The following is a 13,515-nucleotide window of genomic DNA, read 5'->3' on the forward strand; positions in this document are numbered from 1 at the left end:
TCACTCTTCCCCATGTTCAATTTGTACCCCGAGAATTCCCCAAACTCCCCGAGCGTCTGCATTATCTCAGGCATCCCCTCCACCGGGTCCGCAACATACAGCAGTAAATCATCTGCATACAATGATACCCGGTGTTCTTCTCCCCCCCTGAGTACTCCCCTCCACTTCCTGGAGCCCCTCAGTGCTATGGCCAGGGGCTCAATTACCAATGCAAACAGTAACGGAGACAGGGGACACCCCTGCCTCGTCCCTCTATAAAGACGGAAGTAGTCAGACCTCTGCCTGTTCGTGATCACACTTGCCACCGGGGCCCTATATAGCAGCTGTACCCATCCAATAAACCCTTCACCGAAACCAAATCTCCTCAACACTTCCCACAGGTAGTCCCACTCGACCCTGTCAAATGCTTTCTCGGCATCCACTATCTCCGCCTCCCCCTCTGGTGGGGGCATCATCATCACCCCGAGCAGCCTCCGTATGTTCGTGTTCAGCTGTCTCCCCTTAACGAACCCAGTTTGATCCTCATGGACCACCCCCGGGGCACAATCCTCTATCCTCGTCGCCATTACCTTGGCCAGGAGCTTAGCATCTACATTCAAAAGGGAAATGGGCCTGTAGGACCCACACTGCAGCGGGTCTTTATCCTTCTTCAAAAGTAACGATATTGTCGCCTCCGACAAAGTCGGGGGCAACTGCCCCCTTTCCCTGGCCTCATTAAAGGTTCTCGTCAAAAGCGGGGCCAGTAGGTCCATATATTTCCTATAAAATTCCACCGGGAACTCATCCGGTCCCGGGGCCTTCCCCACCTGCATGCTCCCAATCCCCTTTACCACCTCCTCCACATCAATCTGTGCTCCCAGTCCCGCACTCTCCTGCTCCTCCACCTTCAGGAATTCCAGCTGATCCAGGAAATGCATCATTCCCGCCTTCCGTTCCGGGGGCTGAGCCTTATACAACCTCTCATAGAATGTCTTAAACACCCTATTCACTCTCTCCGCTCCCCGTTCCATCTCTCCCTCCTCATCCCTCACCCCACCTATCTCCCTCGCCGCTCCCCTCTTCCTCAATTGTTGGGCCAGTAACCGACTCGCCTTCTCTCCATACTCATAGATTACATAGAATTAACAGTGCAGAAGGAGGCCATTCGGCCCATCGAGTCTGCACCGGCTCTTAGAAAGAGCACCCTACCCAAGGTCAACACCTCCACCCTATCCCCATAACCCAGTAACCCCACCCAGAACTAAGGGCAATTTTGGACACTAAGGGCAATTTATCGTGGCCAATCCACCTAACCTGCACATGTTTGGACTGTGGGAGGAAGCCGGAGCACCCGGAGGAAACCCACGCACACATGTGGAGAACGTGCAGACTCCGCACAGACAGTGACCCAAGCCGGGAATCGAACCTGGGACCCTGGAGCTGTGAAGCAATTGTGCTAACCACCATGCTACCGTGCTTCCCTCCCTGCACTCCCTGTGCCCTCCTCCACTGTGCCTCTGCCTTACCCGTGGTCAGCAGGTCAAATTCCACATGTAACCTTTGTCTTTCCCTGTACAGTCCCTCCACCGTTGCCTCTGCATATTGCCTGTCCACCCTCAAAAGTTCTCTCAGCAATCGCTCCCTTTCTTTACTCTCTTGCTTCCCTTTATGTGCCCTTATGGATATCAGTTCCCCTCTGACCACCGCCTTCAATGCCTCCCAGACCACTCCTACCTGAACCTCTCCATTGTCATTAAGCTCCAAGTACCTTTCGATACACCCCCTCACCCTTAGACATATCCCCTCATCCGCCAACAGGCCCATATCCATTCTCCAGAGTGGGTGCTGTTCCTTTTCCTCTCCTACCTCCAGATCTACCCAGTGTGGAGCGTGGTCCGAGATGGCTATGGCCGTGTACTCCGTCCCTGTCACCTTCGGAATCAGTGCCCTTCCCAGGACAAAAAAGTCTATCCGTGAATATACCTTGTGAACATGGGAGAAGAATGAGAACTCCTTACTCCTAGGTCTGATAAATCTCCAAGGGTCTACTCCTCCCATCTGCTCCATGAAGTCCTTAAGCACCTTGGCCGCTGCCGGCCTCCTCCCGGACCTGGGCCTCGACCGGTCCAGGCCTGGATCAAGCAATGTATTGAAATCTCCCCCCATTACCAACTTTCCCGCCTCCAGGTCCGGGATACGCCCCAACATATGCCTCATGAAGTTTGCATCATCCCAGTTCGGGGCGTACACGTTCACCAGAACCACCGCCTCCCCTTGCAGTCTGCCACTCACCATCACGTATCTACCCCCACTGTCCACCACTATGGTCTTTGCCTCAAACAGTACCCGTTTCCCCACTAAAATAGCCACCCCCCTATTCTTCGCATCCAAACCCGAATGAAACACCTGTCCCACCCATCCTTTACGTAGTCTGACCTGATCTGTCAATTTCATGTGCGTCTCCTGCAACATAACCACATCTGCCTTTAATTTCTTTAGGTGTGCGAGTACCCGTGCCCTTTTAATCGGCCCATTCAGCCCCCTCACGTGATCAACCGGGTTGGGGGGCTCTTTACCCCCACCCCGCTTGTCGACTAGCCATCCCCTTTTATACCCCAGCTCCTCACCCGGTTCCCACGTACCCGTATATCCCACCGACGGTGTCCTCCTGCCCCATAACAGCTCCCCCTTCCCCTCAGCAGCAGCAACCCAGTTAGCTCCCTCCCCCCCCCTCCGCTAGATCCCCCTCTAGCGTAATTACACCCCCCATGTTGCTCCCAGACGTCAGCGAACTCTGGCTGACCTCGGCTTCCCCGTTTTCCCTCGGCCTCTCACTGTGCGAGGCCCCCACCTTCCTGCGTCCCTGTTCCCGCCATAATTACCATAGCGCGGGAACGAGGCCCGCGTTTCCCACTCAGCCCCGCTTTCCTACCCACCGGCGCCCACAGTTCCTCATACTCCTCCCCCCCCCCCCAAACGAGGGGAAGAGAGAAAATTTACAGGATTAAAGAGTTAACAATTGAAAAATCATCCCTCCCCCCCCACTTCCTCGTCCCACATAGTCGCCCCACCACTTTGTCCCAGAAGCTCTTTCTCTCGCCAGACTATTCCAGCTTCTCGTCCACAATGAATGTCCACGCCTCTTCTGCCGTCTCAAAGTAGTGGTGCTTCTCTTGGTATGTGACCCACAGTCTCGCCGGTTGCAGCATTCCAAATTTCACCTTCTTTTTGTGAAGCACCGCCTTAGCCCAATTGAAACTTGCCCTCCTTCTCGCCACCTCCGCACTCCAATCCTGGTATACGCGGATCACCGCGTTCTCCCACCTGCAGCTCCGAGTTTTCTTCGCCCATCTTAGGACCATCTCTCTGTCATTATAGCGGTGAAACCTCACCACTATGGCTCGAGGTATTTCTCCTGCCCTTGGTCTTCGCACCATAACTCGATAAGCTCCCTCCACCTCCAAAGGGCCCGTCGGGGCCTCCGATCCCATTAGCGAGTGAAGCATCGTGCTCACATATGCCCCGAAGTCTGCCCCCTTTGCGCCCTCGGGAAGACCCAAGACTCTTAGATTCTTCCTCCTCGAATTATTCTCCAGGGCTTCCAACCCCTCCACACACCTCTTGTGCTGCGCCTCATGCGTCTCTGTCTTCACCACCAGGCCCTGAATTTCATCTTCATTTTCAGCAGCCTTTGCCTTCACGACCCGAAGCTCCAGCTCCTGGGTCCTCTGCGCCTCCTTTAGCCCTTCAATCGCCTGTAGCATCGGGGCCAACACCTCCTTCTTCAGCTCTTCCACACAGCGCCGCAGGAACTCTTGTTGCTCCAGGCCCCATATCGAATGGCCACCTTCCGACGCCATCTTGCTTCGAGCTTCCCTTCCTTGCCGCTGCTCCGAAGGATCCACTGCAATCCTGCCGCTATCCTCTCCTTTTTCCATCAATATCCGGGGGGATTCCCTTCTATTTCACCGCACAGTGATTTTGGCCGTTTAAAATTGCCGTTGGGGCTCTTATCAAGAGCCCAAAAGTCCGTTCCAACGGGAGCTGCCGAAACGTGTGACTTAGCTGGCCATCGGCGCACCTGGAAGTCCCGCAATTGAGTACTACTTAGCAATTCTTTATACTGTTCAAACTTTTTTTTACAGTCCACACATTTGAGAATGCACTCAGTCTTCACTGTGGTACTGTGTAACAGTACCAAGCCAGCAATCCAAATCTATCAAATGTTCAAATGGGTGAATCACGTTCGTTATCTGACATGATTTCTTTCTGTGCTTGTGATGTTGCTTTCGTATTTCCTTTCATTGGCATTTCCTGACATTGATGCCATTATGCGTGAATTTTGTTTTGTCCACACACGCATTTGTCTGTTGTACTTTGTCTGGTAGTTGTGTTTCACATACTGTGCTGCAGTTTCTTGCTCTGTTACCATTTGGATTGCTTTCCATACTGTATGGTCTGTTAAGTGTGACTGCAAGTTCCAACACTTTCCTGTCATTCAATTGCCATGTGTCATTGAATTGTCCCTTGATATCACAGTCATACCTCTGAGTATATACTGTAGTACCAGGACTTCTCTTGGTGCGCTCAGGCTCAGTTCCTTTCCACTTAGTTGATTCAATTTTAACTTTTTTATCATCCGTGCCCTCAGGATTATCTGATGTCTCGTCAGGCTTTGTGAAATCAGTTCCTGTTGGATGATCTGATGTATGCATGAACTCTTGATGCTTCTCATCTGGAGTCAACATCTCCATGATGTCTTCATTCTCTTGTAAGCTGTTCACAATTGGTGTGTTCTCAGTTGATCTGTTCACTGTTGCACTCTGATTGTCAGCCTTTGCACAGTCCAGACTGAGATCCGTCAGTCAGTCTCACTTTTACCCTGCACAACTTGAATGGTACTTGTGATCACTTCGTCACTATTCGCAAATAAACTGGATGGACCTTCGTAGTCTTCTGTTTGTTGCTCATTATCTGTTTCTTCACTGTTGTCCTTACTGACAAATACTGTGGAAAGACTTTCATAGTCTTCTTTTCGTTAATCAAATAAACTAGACCTTCATTGTCTTCTTCTTCTTCTGGCTCATCATCTGTTTCACCACTGTCCTCATTGGATGATTGTGGCATCATATCTCATGAGCAGTTACAATGATCCTCTGTATCCACGCTCTGGAGTGTGCAGTCATTTAACGAGGTTCAGGGCTTCACACGCTTTCGCTCCCAATATGGACTCTCGCTTTGTGTCCACAATGGCGAATTGCACAATGTGACTTTGATTGAGCACCCATGCTTCTAGGTTACATACCCCTATCGTTTCAATCGCATTCCCACTGTAGTCGATCAGCCGTTTCTGTCGATCAGAAACTGTCGATTGAACTTTCAAGCGGTTCAAATCGGAGAGGTAAGGACATTTTCATTTGTTCCGGTGATAAGCTTGCATTTGATCAATGTGGCATTCAGCATCACTGGAATTGTCCATTCGTGTAGATTTGGAACAATTGTGATTGGGTTTGGTTATTCAGCTTCTGAAATTTCCTGCATACCTTTGTCTACACTTTCAATTGTATCCATATAGAATATATCTTCCAAATCTATTTAATCTTCTATGAGATATACTCTTCATGGTTAGATTTGTTAAAATTGTTCTCTTGTTTTATGCTGCAGACTTCTTTTTCAGCTGTTGGTTTAAATTTCATCCCTGTGCCCCATTGCGAGGCAAAATGATTCAGATTTCTGCACTTCAAGCACATTCTTCTGATTGCCGGGCATTGTTTTCTTAAGTGGGCGTGGCCACAATGCGTACACATCACCACGTTCGTGATGAGGCGGGAAAGTGGAGTTTAAGGATTATCATATCAGATCAGTCATGATCTCATTGAATGTTGGAACAGACTCGATGGGCTGAATAGCCTATTTCTGCTTCTACGTCCTATGGTCTTATGGTTGTAAGAAGAACATATAGGCCGGGATTCTCCCTTCTGGGGACTACGTCCCCACACCGGCGGGAAAACCATCATCAACCACTCTGGCGTCAACAACCCCCGAAAGTGCGGAATTCTCCGCATTTTCGGAGCTAGGTGGATGCCGGAGGGGCCGGCGCTGAAGGGACTGCACGAGTTTGTGCATGCGCCGAAGGGCCAGCATGATCTCTCGCATGCGCGGAACGGCCGGTGTGATTCCGTGCATGCGCACACCAGCCGGCGTATTTTGGCGCATGCGCAGGGGTTCTCTTCTCCGCACCGCCCCCCGGGCAGTATAGCAGAGCCCTACAGGGGCCCGGTGTGCCCCATGGAACATGCCCGCCCGCAGATCGGTGGGCCCCAATCGCGGGCCAGGCCACGGTGCCCCCCCCCGAGGACCGCCTATGCATACTCACCTGCCAAGTCCCACCGGTGCGTGAGTTGAGTGATTCACGCTGGCGGGACTGGCCAAAAATGGACAGCCGCTCAGACCCCGACCGGCGTGGCGGGAATCCCGTCGCCGCCCGAAAAAAGGCGCCGGAGAATACAGCAGCCGGTTCGGGGCGGCGGGGCGGGATTCACGCCGCCCCCCGGGGATTCTCCGACTCAGCGGGGGGGTCGGAGAATCCCGCCCAAGAGTCTACAAAGGGATTTAGATAGTTTCAGTGAATGAGCAAAAATGGAATATAATGTGGTAAAATGTACACTTGTCCGCTTTGACAGGAATAGAAAAGCAGTATCCTATTTAATGGAGATTGCAGAATTATGTGGCAATGTGGGATCGACATGGCCTGGTACATGAATCACAAAATGTTAATATGCAGGTATAGCAAGTGATTAGGGAGGCAAATTTGATTTGATATGATTTATTGTCCTGTGTACCAGGGGTAGTATCGTTCTGCGTACAGTCCAGACAGATCTTTCATAGATTATCATAGAATTTACAGTTTACAGTGCAGAAAGAGGCCACCCGGCCCATCGAGTCTGCACCGGCTCTTGGAAAGAGCACCCTACCCAAGGTCAACACCTCCACCCTATCCCCACAACCCAGCAACCCCACCCAACACTAAGGGCAATTTTGGACACGAAGGGCAATTTATCACGGCCAATCCACCTAACCTGCACATCTTTAGACGGTGGGAGGAAACCGGAGCATCTGGAGGAAACCCACGCACACACGGGGAGGATGTGCAGACTCCGCACAGACAGTGACCCAAGCTGGAATTGAACCTATGTGTGCTGTGAAGCTGTGAAGCTGTGAAGCAATTGTGCTATCCACAATGCTACCGTGCTGCCCATACATAAAAAAAATTCGGACATACATAAATACACAACGTATATGCATCGGCACAGGCATCAGGTGAAGCATACTCAGTACTAGTAGTACTACTCAGTAGAGACAATGTGTGAAGAGATCAGTTCAGTCCATAATAGGGTCATTCAGGAGTCTGGTAACAGCGGGGAAGAAGCTGGGCGGGATTCTCCGTTGCCTGACAGCGATATCGTAATCGGCGATCGAGCGGAGAATCCCTTCCGATGCCAAATTGGGGGCGGCGCCTGTTTTCAAGTCTCTGCCCCCTCCGAAATGGCATCATCGCGTCACGCGCCGCATGCCGTTACATTGTTGGCCCGATGGGCTGAGTTCCCGACCGCGCGGTTGACGTGTGGTCTGAGCGATCAGGAACCCGGTGTGGGTGCCGCGGACTGTGTGTATCTGCAAAGGTATAGTTGGGGTGAAGGAGTGGTATATTATAGTCATCTTTTCTTGTTTCATTAATGTTTTATTCTTTTGTTAAAAGTTCATGGGCAGTCCTGTGATTCTTTTCGCCCACATATCTATTCTAAACAAAAAATAAAAGTTAGGATCTATCAAACCAGGTCCCATCCTGGACTTTGACTTTCCCAGTAGTAACATCAGCTAGGATGATAACACTTGTTTTGTTTTTAGTTAAAAATGTGAAATCTTGTGGTGTAGTTCTCTTGGTTAAAATGAGGGACTGAATTCTCCGTTGGTGGGATCCTTCTCTTCACCGGTAGCGCATTCATGCCTGCGGATTTCCCGACGGCGTGGAGGTGCCCACAATGGGAAACCCCATTGGCTGGCTGGCGGGACGGAAAGACATCTGGAAAGACAAGGGCAGCAGGCACATAGGAACACCACCTACAAGTTCCCCTCCTTAGTAAGGAATTGTTCAAATCACTGGTTCGCTGTTAGTAATGCAGAATAAAATGGTTCCTTTAATTTAGACATATTTCTAATACAGAATCAGCAGTGTTGTGGCAAGCTCCATTAATGTAATATCAAGGGTTACTGATGAGTTTATCCAAGAGTTACACTTTACACAGATGGAACAAGAAGGAAATAAGAGAAATATTGAGAATGGGTTCTGTGGGGACAGGCTTTCCTGAAGAATGACGCTCATCAACCTTCTCATGTCCATAATTATAAAGCCTTGGGACATATTTTGCTTGCTTGCTGAGTTTACATTTGCACTGTTTTGTGTAGTATTAAACTGCTAAGTGCCAAAAATCTAGAATGGCATGATCAGCAGACTGAAAATCAAATTTAAATGCAGCATTTGTGATACTTTGATGTAAATGTAGACGCTTTTTGGGTGATGTTAAGAAAAAAGCTGTAAAAGTATTCTCTGGTCTTACTTCTTTTGTTTTTAATTTTTTTTCTTCGGAAGGCCCTTTCACAAAAGAAGGAACGGAAACAGCAGCTGAGTCACCCAATTTACTCACGCACACCTTCCAGCAGTTGGCTTGAAAGCAGTGTTGACAGATGCCCGAGGGATGAAGGTAAGTTCATCTCATCATTCTTTCTGACAAGGAAAGCAGGGTGGTGGGAAAATAATTTAAACACAGTGGGGGGGGGGGGGGGGGGGTCCTGACCAGCAAGCTCCTGATTGCCATCCACAGCTCACCAGTATTATGCAATCGAAGGCCAATTTCCTGCAAGTCCCAGGCCTCCGTCTTCAGACATGCATTCAAGACCAGTCATACATGACTTCCGGTGGCGGCTATGAGGGAGTAGGTCGCACATTTGGTGGCTCCCATTTCGGTCAGACTTTTGGATCTTTTCCCCTGACTTTTTTGCGCTTTTGAGCGCGGAACTGGAAAGCAATAGCACTCAGGCACTGGACCCATACAGAATTGTATGGACCTAAAAAGCCAGAGGGACCGTAAACTGCAGAAGAAGTGGTTGAGTAAGGGCACAGTGGAGGCTGTGAGAGAGACCAGTATGGCTGGTGTTCAGAGCAAGGTGCCGACAGCCCAGCCCACAATGGAGCAGCTGCTGCAGACTATGCAGGAGGGCTTTTTGGCTCTGAAGCGTGACAACTTGGAGCCGCTACAGAAGTCGATTGACCGGATGGAAAAAAGGCTGGATGATCAGACTGAGAAGCTCCAGCCGTTGGAGAAGTCAGTGGAGGAGCAGGCTGACTTTCAAACAGTGGCGGATGTGGAGATTCGGAGGCTGAGGGACCAGCAAAAAGTGCTTCTGGAAAGGCTGGAGGACCAGGACAACAGATCTCGCCGGCAGAACGTGAGAATCGTGGGCCTCCCGGAGGGGGCAGAGGGGCTAGACGCTGCAGAAGTTGCTGGGGAACGAGGTGTTCCCGCACCCGCCGGTGGTGGACGGGGCACACAGAGTGCAGGTGAGGCAGCCGTGACAAGGGGGTTCCCCACGAGCGATGGTGGTACACTTTCACAGGTACCTGGACAAGGGACGGGTGCTGAAATGGGCAAAGAGCACACAAAGCTGTACTTGGGACAATACCACCCTGCGTGTTTACCAAGATTTGAGCGCTGAGGTGGCCAGGAAGGGGGGGGAGGCTACAGGCAGGTGAAGGAGATACTGTATAAAAACAAGGTGAAATTCGGGCTGCTTTTTCCGGCGCGACTGTGGGTCACTATTTCGAGGAACCCGAAGAGGCGATGGACTTCATTAAGAAGCAAGGGCTGGCCCTGAGCTGAGGACATTTGGACTCATGTTAGAGCTTTTAAGTATATGTGGTGTCTCTCCCGTTCTGGGATGTATCTTTTTTTTGTTTGTTTTTAGCGTGCTTTTTGCGTGGTGTACTTGAATGTTTCCTGTTTGGGCTCTTTGCTCAGTTGGAGTTTGGTTGGGGAGGAATTAATAAAGAAAACAGTTAAAAGGGTTGGGTTAAGAAGGATGCTTCAGGGGAACTTTGTGCAAATTTTTTTTTGTGTCTGTATGGGAAGGACTGAAGAGGGCCTGTTATTTCTTATCTCTTTTTTTCTTGTTTAACTTGAATTGTGCTATTGTGGGGGTTGTTTATGACTTGTATAGAGTGTTTGCTTAAGTAGGGCTGATCTGGGAAAGTGGTGTGGAGGGGTCGGGGGAGGGGTGACTGGGAACAATGGGTGGGAGACGTGCTGGTGCCGAGGCTGGGCGCCCCAGGCTAGCTGAGTGCAGCTAGTCAACGGGAGCCGTGGTGGGGGGTGTCCATATAGTTAGATTAGAGCAGGGGTTGGGTTATAGGATGGTGTTGCTGGGAGGCGGGGGGGGGGGGGGGGGGGGGGAGAGTTGTTCTGCTGACGGGGATGGAAACTGGGCATGGTAACAGTGAGGAGGTCATGGGTGGAGCCAGCCAGGGGGCGGGCCAGAGGAAGCGCGACACATGGATGGGGGGCTGGCCAAGGAAAGGGGATGGCTGATCGGCAAAGGGGGGGCGAAGTTCCCCCCAACCAGGCTGATCACGTGGAATGTTAGAGGGTTAAACGGGCCAGTAAAGAGGGCGTGTGTTTGCGCATCTGCGGGTTCTGAAGGCGGACATAGTTTTGTTGCAGGAGACGCACCTGAAAGTGGCAGACCAGGTTAGGTTAAGGAAGGGCTGGGTCAGTCAGGTCTTTCAATCGGAGCTTGCTTGATTTTATTAATCAGGTTGTTATCCTGATTAATAAAAGGGTACAATTTGAGGCGGAGGGCACAGTCGTGGATGGGGTGGCTGGTTCGTTATGGTGAGGGGTAAGCTCAAAGGGGTGAGAGTAGTCCTAGTCAGTGTGTATGCTCCTAATTGGGACGATGTGGATTTTGTTAGGAGGATGCTAGGGAAGATCCCCGACTTGAATTTGCGTAAGTTGATCATGGGCAGGGACTTTAATACGGTCCTGGACCCGAGCCTGGACCAGTCATGTTCAAGGACGGGCAGGTTGCCAGCGATGGCAAAGGAACTGAGAGGGTTCATGGAGCAAATGGGGGGAACAGATCCGTGGAGATTTAGCCGGCCAACGGCGAGGGAGTTCTCGTACTACTCCCATGTCCACAAGGTGTATTCCCGAATTGACTACTTTGTTGTCTGCTGGCCGGAATGGTGGGGGCAGAATATTTAGCAATTGCCATACGGCCCATGCTCCGCACTGGGTAGACCTGCAGTTTTGTAAGGACAGCTTTCAGCGCCCACCATGGAGGCTGGAAGTTGGACTATCGCGGACAAGGCGGTGTGCGAGAGGCTGAGGAAATGCATGCAGAATTACCTGCAGGTGAACGATACTGGAGAAGTCTCAGCAGCGGTGCTCTGGGGGGCACTGAAGGCAGTGGTGAGAGGGGGCGTACAGGGACAGGACTGACAGGGCAGAGTCGGACCGACTGATTAAGGAAATTCTATGGACGGACAGGAGTTACGTGGAATCCACAAGGCCAGAGTTACTCAGGAAACGACAGAGGCTGCGGGCCGAATTTGGGGTGCTGACTACAGGCAAGGCTGTAGAGCAGCTTAGAAAGGTAAAAGGCGCGATTTATGAGCATGGGGAGAAGGCGAGTAGAATGCTTGCGCAGCAACTGAGGAAGAGGGAAGCGGCTAGGGAAATAGGGAGGGTAGTGGATGAGGAAGGTAATCTAGTGGGTGATCCAGCAGGGCTGAACAAGGTCTTTAGGGACTTTTATACGAAGCTGTACACTTCGGAACCACCCGGGGGACCGGGGGGCGGGGGGGTGGGGGGGGGGGTATGAGGCGATTCTTGGACGGACTGATCGAAGAGGTGTTGGGGAGCCTAAAGGTCATGCAGTTGGGTAAAGCCCCGGGGCCGGATGGGTATCCGGTGGAGTTTTACAAAACATTTTCCGGGATAGTGGGGCCGGTGCTGGTTAGGGTCTTTATCGAGGCAAGAGACAGAGGGAGTTTACCCCCGACAATGTCGCAGGCCACTATCTCGCTCATTCTGAAACGGGATAAGGACCAGGAGGCCTGTGGGTCATACAGGCCGATCACTTTGATTAACGTAGATGCCAAGTTACTGGCCAAGATTGTGGCGACTAGAATTGAGGACTGTGTATCGGATGTAATTGGGGAGGACCAAACCGGGTTTGTAAGGGGAGGCAGCTGGTGGCCAACCTAAAAAGGCTGCTCAACGTGATTATGATGCCCCCGGAGAGTAGGGAGGTAGAGATAGTGGTAGCCATGGATGCTGAAAAGGCTTTTGACCGGGTCGAGTGGGATTATCTGTGGGAGGTAATAGGACGGTTCGGGTTCGGGGCGGGGTTCATCGACTGGGTTAGGCTATTGTATCAGGCCCTGGAGGCGAGTGTAAGGACGAACAGGACGACATCAGGCTACTTTACAATTTATTATTGCGATGGTCGGGAATCGAACCCGGGTCAACTGCTTGGAAGGCAGCTATGCTCACCACTATACCACCATTGCTCACTCACATCAGGCTACTTTAGACACCACAGTGGGACAAGACAGGGCTGCCCTCTCTCCCCACTGCTGTTTGCCGCTGGCAATTGCATTGAGAGCTTCTAGGGGCTGGAAAGGGCTGGTCTGGGAGGGAGTGGAACATAGAGTCTCGTTATACGCAGATGATCTGCTGTTATATGTATCGGACCCAATGGTGGGGATGGACGGTATTATGGCAACCCTGAGGGAATTTGGCCGGTTCTCCGGATACAAACTGAACATGGCTAAGAGCGAGTTGTTTGTAATTCAGGCGAGGGGGCAGGAGAGTAGGCTGAAGGGGTTGCCGTTCCGGCTAGTGGGGGAGAGTTTCCGATATTTGGGGATTCAGGTGGCACGGGACTGGGGCAAGTTGCATAAGCTCAACCTGTCCCGACTGGTGGAACGAGTGAGGGAGGAGGTCCGGAGGCGGGATGTGCTCCCGCTGTCATTGGCGGGGAGGGTGTAGACTGTTAAGATGACAATTCTCCCGCGTTTCTTGTTTGTTTTTCATTGTCTCCCCATCTTTATCTCGCGGTTCTTCTTTAAGAGGCTGAATAAAATTATTCTGGGATTTGTATGGGCAGGGAAGTCCCCGCGGATGAAGAGGGTGATGCTTGAAAGGAACAGAGGAGAACGGGGGCTGGCGTTGCCAAACTTCAGCAACTATTACTGGGGGGCCAACATAGCGATGGTGAGGAAATGGATGGTGAGTGCGGGGTTGGTTTGGGAGCGGATGGAGGCTACTTCGTGCAGGGGCACTAGCTTAGCAGCCCTGGTCACGGCGCCTCTGCCGCTTCCGTCGACACGGTACTCCACCAGCCCGATAGTGGTGGCGGCTCTTCGGATCTGGGGCCAGTGGAGGAGGCATGTAGGGGAGGTAAGAGCATCGGTGT

At 51.4% G+C, this 13,515-nt stretch overlaps 1 non-coding gene across 1 annotated transcript; it reads right to left on the reverse strand.

Moving 5' to 3' along the window:
* Positions 1–12,535: 12,535 nt before the first annotated feature.
* Positions 12,536–12,607, reverse strand: trnag-ucc (transfer RNA glycine (anticodon UCC)). The gene has a single exon. It is a non-coding gene; the product is annotated as a tRNA-Gly (tRNA).
* Positions 12,608–13,515: the final 908 nt, after the last annotated feature.

Source organism: Scyliorhinus torazame, chromosome 9 (genome assembly GCF_047496885.1).
Source record: "Scyliorhinus torazame isolate Kashiwa2021f chromosome 9, sScyTor2.1, whole genome shotgun sequence".
Lineage (NCBI taxonomy): Eukaryota > Metazoa > Chordata > Chondrichthyes > Carcharhiniformes > Scyliorhinidae > Scyliorhinus > Scyliorhinus torazame.